Source organism: Opisthorchis viverrini (genome assembly GCF_000715545.1).
Source record: "Opisthorchis viverrini unplaced genomic scaffold opera_v5_87, whole genome shotgun sequence".
NCBI classification, from domain to species: Eukaryota; Metazoa; Platyhelminthes; class Trematoda; order Opisthorchiida; family Opisthorchiidae; genus Opisthorchis; species Opisthorchis viverrini.
Genome location: NW_008751747.1, coordinates 834,385 through 842,898, shown reverse-complemented (window position 1 = coordinate 842,898; position 8,514 = coordinate 834,385).

Genomic DNA, 8,514 nt, shown 5'->3' with positions numbered 1-8,514 from the left:
CCTGTGGAGAAGAAGCAGTGAATATACATGTCGACAAAAGTCACAAACTATGTTAAAACAACTGCATACCCGGGATTGCTGAAATTTTACATAAGTTTACGCATCTTTTCAGCATCTGGCACACCTTAAGAGCTCCCTTACAAATCCGATGTTCTTCGCTTGTGACTATGAAAAAAAGTGACAGTCATACATAGCTCCCCCGTCGATGGATTTCGCGGGCGGTCGATTCCGCGGTTTAGTGCATTGTTCGCAAACTGGCAGGCTTCCCAGTCGCACCATCAGAAGCGAAGTTCTGCAGACTTCTAGTGAACCGGAAAATCATCCTTAAATATAGGATGCATCTTGCAAATTAGACTATGTTCCTGGGGCTCAAATGTACCGCAGTTAGTTTATTTGACTCATCATGGTTGTACGCCCTTCGAACCAAGTACAGTGCCCCCAAAGTGCGTCGCAGGATGCCCCCACTATTACCGAACCCGTTTTTCACATATTTAGTTTTCTTGTTTTTGGTGATGACCTAGCATGTTTAAACCCACGTGCCCAAGCCTCCTCCCTTTTCAAATTATCCCAAAAAGAGTGGACACAGTAGATTATCTGCATCGTGTGCAATCAGGTCAGCGATAAACTTCGCGACAGGCGGCTCAACATCAGTCCGACATCTAATATTTTGAACAGTCCAACAAGTGTAACTGACCGAGTCTGCTGCACAAAACTGGTGGGCTGGGTTATGAGTACCTTTTTAAGGGGAGCACGGCGTCTGAAACTTTATGTGGCTAAATTCCGAGGTAAGCGACATCAAACCTCAGCGAAGAATCTGGAAACACAGGACCTCGCATTTCTCCGATCTGAAATAGGAGGAATATAGATAATGGTCAAGGTACCGAAGGTATCATTAAGCCATCCTTTCCAGATTTTTCTATCCCGAGGCTTGATTCCTGTACCACAACGGACATTTTCACCATGCAGGCTATATATCAGCTTTTTAACAAAAAGTGGGCTGCACATCAACATTCACCGGTTAAAGTCACAAACCTTCCCGCCCGTAATGGTAGATCTACCGGTGCTGAATACTTTATTCTGAAGCAGTCCGCTTCTCAGTATCAGAAAAGTCTACGCGCCTCTTGCAATGGCTTTCAACTCAAGTTAAGATTTTGCGTCTAGAAGTCTTACCATTGAAGTCGTGTCACCCAGATCACCCCTGAAACTTGGCGCCCATTTTATACGGTGGTGCACTCCAGGAATCACCGCATCGGATACCCCTCTACTAACGGCCTGGCATCAAGAGTGATATCCGCCTGCCCTAGATAGCCATAGACACACATGCATTACACGTAGGTGTATAAACAGATACACAGATATTATAAAAAAGAAGTTCGACCCTGCTGTTCAGAACTCTCGTTCACTGTTTGTGCCTGTACACTCCAGTGTAAAATGACAAAAATATTTCGAAGATGTAGCGCCAGAAAGATGGAAGCTGATTTGGAATATATTGAGGTAACCCGTCAGCGAACCCCAATCCCAATTTAACGGACTTCAATCCGATCTATTCGATTGTTGGCGCGATCCTCTCAGCATATTTTCTGAATAGCAGCCAACATAACTTATGTTTTAATAAGGAAGCAAAGTAAGACAGCCTTAAGCTTACAGACTGGAATACAGCTCATTAAAATACCTCCGTATATAGTTTGCTGTGTCTGCCGAAGCTGAGAACGGGGTGAAGCGGAAGGAGACAACGTGGAACCACCCTACTTACGGAACCCTCATTGGTGAGGTAAGCATTGTTTACGTCTTCTTCAAGTATCGAGAAAAAAATAGCGTACTGCCCATCATTTCTCAAGTCTCTGCCGCCACTTATGCACTTGACTGCTGTTTGGTTTCGAAAGCAAACACTATCCTAACTTCTTCGTGGCAATCAACTTTACGGTGGAAGAATGCATGGTCATTTGATCTCCTACTGGGTAGCTCGAACACGTCATTATTCAAATCATTCAAGTCTAATTCACGATTCGGCATCCCGACTATTCACTAGTCTTACAGTAAACATCACAGTGCATCGGCCTACGAGGCCAACTGCCGCTTGCGGGCTGGGTCCATTTTGCGAGACGGCATATTTGACCATATGATCGGGCTCAAGACATCCAACGAAGCTTTTGTTAGTTTTCGGATCACGTCGTCTCCCATTCCACTTATTATACCCAAAGTTGCAATATTGTAGACCATAGCCACAACTATTTGTGCATGAGGTGCACTCTACTGTTGAGGTTATTAATATCATTTGGTGGCCATTGGTCAGTTGATTAATTGGCCTATTATTTGACGAAGCATGTGCATCTTAATTCGCAATCTTGTTGTACATACTAACTGCTGAAATGCGTATTTCCAAGAGCTTCAGTAACCCAGCAATAGAAGTCCATCTGATACTCTGCAAGGCCAGTCTATCCAAGCTGAGTTGGCCACTATAGCTGCTTTACTGTGTGTCCATGGGATTAGCTCATCGTTTCTACCACGTTGCAAAAGAAGCGTTCACTCTCTCTGCATCCTTAAGTTGGGCGACGCCACCAGCAAATGCCTCCATGCGCTTAAATTGGCCCCCAAAATTTCAAATTAGCAAGGCCTGAACAGAAATGTGGGGGCACCTAAGGAGTACCCTCAGTTTTTTTATAATATCCTATTGTAACACAGATGTAGAGCCGACGGTACATAGACCTCAGATGACCATTTCTCATAGCCCTTATAATAACGTAAGACGTACTCACACGGACTGAGCAACATCACGTGGCTTGGTTGCCACAAGTGTAGCGGTTAACGGCCCTGAGAGGTCTCTACTGTAAAGATCAATCATCGTAAGTCAGATGTAATGTCACAAGAAGAACAATCCAAGGAAAACGTTGACTCAGTTTACAAGAGTAGGCTCCTCAAGTCCACATTCCTTTGACAGACCTCATCAAGAGAAGAAGCTTCACATTTCCTGTTATTTCGGGCCTCCAGTGATTGCAACTTCAGTGGTGTGAATAGATAAGCCCAGTATTTGAAGCTAAATTTTTAATTCACGTTGGGAATCGGCGCCAGTCAATAATATTCAACCAAGAGTCGCAACAGCGGTCGCTCAGCGAAAATGCCGCTGGCTGTTTGCACAACAAAATCATTTTTGCCGAAACAATAGATTTTTCGGAGTTGTGACGTTAACAGAGAGTTGGTTTAATCCATTTGCGCCTTCCGGTGACACGCTGCACGTGGCATTTTGTTTAAGTGAGCGAAATTTCGAGGTCACGGACCATCGCCGATTTGCGTTTTGTTATCGGTATACGCGACCTAAAACACGTAATCGTATTTCAGCATGACTTGGCGTTCTTCGGTGTTCTTTAAGAAGAAAAAGATCTACAGAATATCTATCTAAGATCTAAGGAATAACTATCCAAATTGTGTGCATCTATGAACATTCCAAAACTACGCATCGCTAGGTGGACTAGGATCAGGTGAACCCACCATGAGGCAGAAAACTGGAGCAGTTATGGGTATACTTATTCACGATAGTTATTCCGTGCGACGGTTTCTAGAAGGATGAAGACAAATGAATTGCATAGAACTCAACGTAAGATTCAAAGAGCTTGGAACAGCTTTCAAATCATCACTGCAGACGGAGTTTTGGGTAACACAGTAGCTAGGTTATTTGATAAATTATTCCACCGGTAAATTAAAGGCGGCTGTGAAATGCGGTGCAAAACTGCCAGAGAATAACAGCTTCTTGAAGACCATGTACATATCCTTAATACATATTTTGGACTGCTCCATGACCTAACAGATAGCGTTAGTGAAATTATGCTGATTGGAAACACGTTTGTTGCTGAGGAGAACCACATTCTAAAAACTGTTGCGGGAGGTAAGCAGCTGTGAAACTGCTTATCGCATATGTGTTCACTTACTTGAATTGTGTAACGTACTTGATGGTTAATTTGGGGATAACCGGGGACCTTCAGTTGGAATCTGTCAAGGCAGTAGCCAATATTATACACGAACGGATGGAGTCACCTTTTCCCTAGTTGGTCCAACTCTTTGCGAGAAGTCTCTCGGTGGTGACAGATGTTTGTGGACAGCATGTTCTGGTCGTGAAAACCATTTAGATCAATCAGGGAGGGATCTCTGTCCATACCCTGCCCACTTTCTTTCTTTGTACTCAACGTCTTGAATGATCCAATAGTTACGACTCATTATACGTGCGTGCTGCATTCCAGGCCAACCCTCAGGAAGTAAAGCCACATGCAGAAAAGGAAGGTATGCTGTGTGACGTTTTGTACCTTCATTTTACTTCCATTATAACACTACGTATTTCATCAATTGCATAAACGTTTTTTGTTTAAATACGAAAAACTACAAAAACGCGCACTTGTACAATTTCACATGATGCAAGCGTGGTCACGTGCATCGACGCCGCTGGCTATTCGCACAATGAGATTGATTTCTCGAAATCTACGGCATTTTCAGACTTGCCACTTCATAGTGTAGAATGTCTATGTATAAGGTACATGCTCCTGTATTATTGAAAATCCTTTACTATGGCGATTTGTTTAAGTGAACAAAATCTGCAGGTGAATAAACACCGCCGACTTTGAATACCTTAACGGATGAAAAAAATCGCGAATTGTGGAAAAGGTTGACTCACATACAATGAACGTAACTTTCAGGTATTTTTCCACCGGAACAGACTTCCTCAACATTCTAACTTATTGGGTAGCCAGACCACTACAGCCGTGCCTTAACTGCTTTAGGTCTAACAATCGAGTCGCTATGACGTTCAAGCATGTGGCAAACTGAACAAGTGCACCCACGCAGAGCACTCCTACAGGGCGCCTGCTAATGTAAGTTTAATTCTGAGGAATTCCCGAAAGTTTTCTTCGGGCGCCTTTTCTCAAATGGAGCTTCCTATTCCCTAGCAAACTGAACAAGTGCACCCACGCAGAGCACTCCTACAGGGCGCCTGCTAATGTAAGTTTAATTCTGAGGAATTCCCGAAAGTTTTCTTCGGGCGCCTTTTCTCAAATGGAGCTTCACTATTCTCTACACTTTTGACAGTAGACCGGTGGTTTCCATCAATCAGATCAGGCTGAAGGCTATCTACAAATGCAAATTTCAGCCAGGTAAACAAAGCTATGAAGAAGAAGCAACAGCTATGTAACGATTGAGTCCATCAACGGGAGTTACCAGGCACATACGGAGCCGGTGTATTCTTCCGACCAGCTGCCTCTGATGAGCGAACACTTCTACACCAAAAGCTGCTCCGTCTCTGGCCTCATTTACAAGGCGCAGCCCCTCTCTACTCGTGTTCAAAAGGTTACCTGTTCTAGTAAGCATTGCTTCGTCAGTTGGAATATGGGTGATAGAGCAGCGTATTGAAACCAGTGAGCAAGCAAAAACGTTGCTAAAAATTCGGCTAGGTGTTGTATGCACCATCGGGTATCACAGTGATGCAACCACCATAGCATTGAGAGTTGACGCTATTTGTGTTTTTCCCTACGGAAAAAGATTCACCCGATTGTGCAACCCGGAGACGGACAAGTTTACTATCCGCCACAACAGCCCAACTTCCCCTGTAGCCCTATTTTCTAGGTTCCTCTGTAATGAACCTCACCTCGTAGTGCTGGCATGGATTATATTGTAAACGGACCAAGCTTGCATTCAGATTTTACACGCAGCGCGTGCTCCCTTGTCACCCTGTTAGCAAGCTTAACAAGTTCTTGGTTGCTAGGCTCTTAAGCGTACTTCCAGCCATATCCTGTCTTATTCAGCCGCTTGAGGTCACCACCCTAGTTGTGATTAACTTGACGTAAATTTTACTTTATTATTAGAGTACGTCCCATCTGACACCTCAAACTCACCTTACCTTACTAGTCTTGTCCTTTTCCTTCCTCTTCCCGAGCTTCGACCCCAACGTGCTTAGAATCCAAAGGGGCCACTTATCGAAGCCAAAAGCCTATGATCCTTCATCGGCTTTGTTCTACCTCAATGGACCTCCATGACCAACAAAAAATACCGCTGCTCATAGAGCTGTACCTCCCTAGACCGATATTCGAACATGAGGGCCACTGATAGGGTGTTAAGAAACCGAAGCACGTCAGACCAGTGATGGCACGGTGCTTCCATACCCAATGCCCGCAACTATTCCCTTCGGACTATTGACTGTGATGTCATTTTCGCACCTCCGTTCACCTGCTACTACGAACAATGTTCATTTAGCGTTGGCCGCCCTTGGAGTGACTTCGATGTAACCGGCCGACCCCTCATTCTGACATCATCCTGAATTTGCGGCTACATTATGCCCATTTCACTTGTCCGGCGATTCTTCTCACGGTGTTCGTTTGGCCTTACGCAGCAGGACTGCCTCCCATTTACAGTTAACTCTTACATCAGATTTCTCTCTGACAGTGACACCAGTGAGTCTAATTAGTTTCACAGTAGATTATATTTTTGAGACGTAGCTCGTCGTTTTTCGCCAATTTGAACTTCTCCATGTCTTTATCTTCACTTGTACTTTCCGTGACCCTGACCATTTGCTGATCCGCCTAAGGTTACTCGCAGCCAACAACTGTTTCTCAGTTTTAGTTCGTGTCAACCAGCTTCATCATTGGACTTGCAGCACCTCATGCCCCATTACTATGGGTTTTCATTGTTTTCCAGTTTACAATTACTTAGCACGTTTATTTTTTGTCTGTTTCGTCTTACCATCCCTTTGTGTCACTGCCCACCACATTCACGTTTCAACGGCTGACTATGCATCAGATGGTATGCTCCCTACCAGTTGGAAAATAAATCTACTATTATTCTGAAGAATCTAGCGAATGTGATCACCTCTTCCTTGACGACTTTTTATAGCGGTTGCTACAGGGGTCAGAGTTTAACGGCTACACTTCCGCTTAATTGCTCCCGCGATCAATTACACATCTGCACCTACTATCCCCATCCTATTTCGCCCGCCTCATAATCACCCGTCGACACTTTGACACGAGTACGACCTCGACGAACAACATATCAACAACATGTCAACTCCTGTTCCGTGATCTTTCAAAGGAGGCTATGTGGTTTCCCATTATTGCTTTCACGTTTCACTCATTGTAACTACATATAAAACGACAAAACATGGACAGCCACGCACGCACCATGCGCATGTCAGAACACAGGCCTTCTCAACGCACTGGCACAGCCCGCCTAAATTGCACCTCGCGTCGGCCCTTGGATCTAGCCTAAGCAAATATCAGGCCACGGAAAATGAGGGACGAATGTGGTGATAATATCGCCGGGAGAACACTCCCTGCGTCCGACCTCTCCTCGCTCAACCTCGCCAGGAACCTTATAAACTGATAAGTCTCCCCAATTTTGTGCGCTTCGTTTTTTTACGTTATATTGATATTCATGTAAAACTAACTTTGTAATCCACTTAAGCGTATTACTGAAAACTTACTGACCTCTTACCTCTGGTATTCGAGCTGAAAGTTTATTTACTAGAGCACTGATAGAGGCGGCCATAGCATTCCCACATATCTGCTTCACTCCCACCCCCAACGAATTTTTCGAAAGTAGCTAAGAAGCTTCTAGTTCACTTCCTGGAAAGACTAGCATATCACGTCTCACTCACGTCCTTCCAAAAAGATCACGCGTTTGAGATATACTTGCTACCGGACACACTCGGTTGAACAGCTATGGACGATGGATAATATTTGAATGTAACTATGATACATTTTAACACGGCTTTTAGTCGACGAGATTATTACAAACTACCTAAAACTTTTGCGAGTATGGGTTTGGCGAAAGTTTTCATTTTCACTCAGTCCTTCGTGGGAGACGTTGAAAGTCAAAGGAATCGACCAATACACGAGATCATAGCCGACGCTAGGTGGCGTTGGAGAACCAAACAAGTTGCAGGCGACCGGAAGGTGTTGCAGTTGGGCCCACGATGATTTTGGGAATTTTCCGTTAAAAAATGCTACCAGTCGATCCAGAGAGATCCATATTTTTGCCTACAGGAAGGCGCACACCTTATTCTTCTTATCTTCTCGATGGACATGAGTTACCGCCGAGCATTAACACTAGGGATCTTGGCATTCTACTCCTTACCGGGTTAAAGAAAATGACCATAGCAGTGACACATACAAAAAATCTTTGCACCTTTTGCGGGTGTTGAAGTGGAGCTTTGTTTGGACAGGGGAGTTGAGCAGTTTCGTATACCCAATCTTTATTCAATGAACGTTAGGAAAATGTCCTCCAGGGCACTTTTCTTAGTCCAGAGGCACGTCAGTTGGAAACAGTGTTCAGCATGGCTACAAGGATGAAACCGGAAATGCGGGCTGCGTCATCTTCAAATAGTTACAGAAGCCTGAAACAGTATATACGGAAATATGGGCGAATTGGGATTGATAAAAGTTTTGTCCCGCGTATCGTATGCCCAAGATATTACCCTCATCTTCCATTTCTGTTGAATGTGCAAGAGAGCGCTAATAAAGTGCCCGCCTCTTCAAGTTAGGT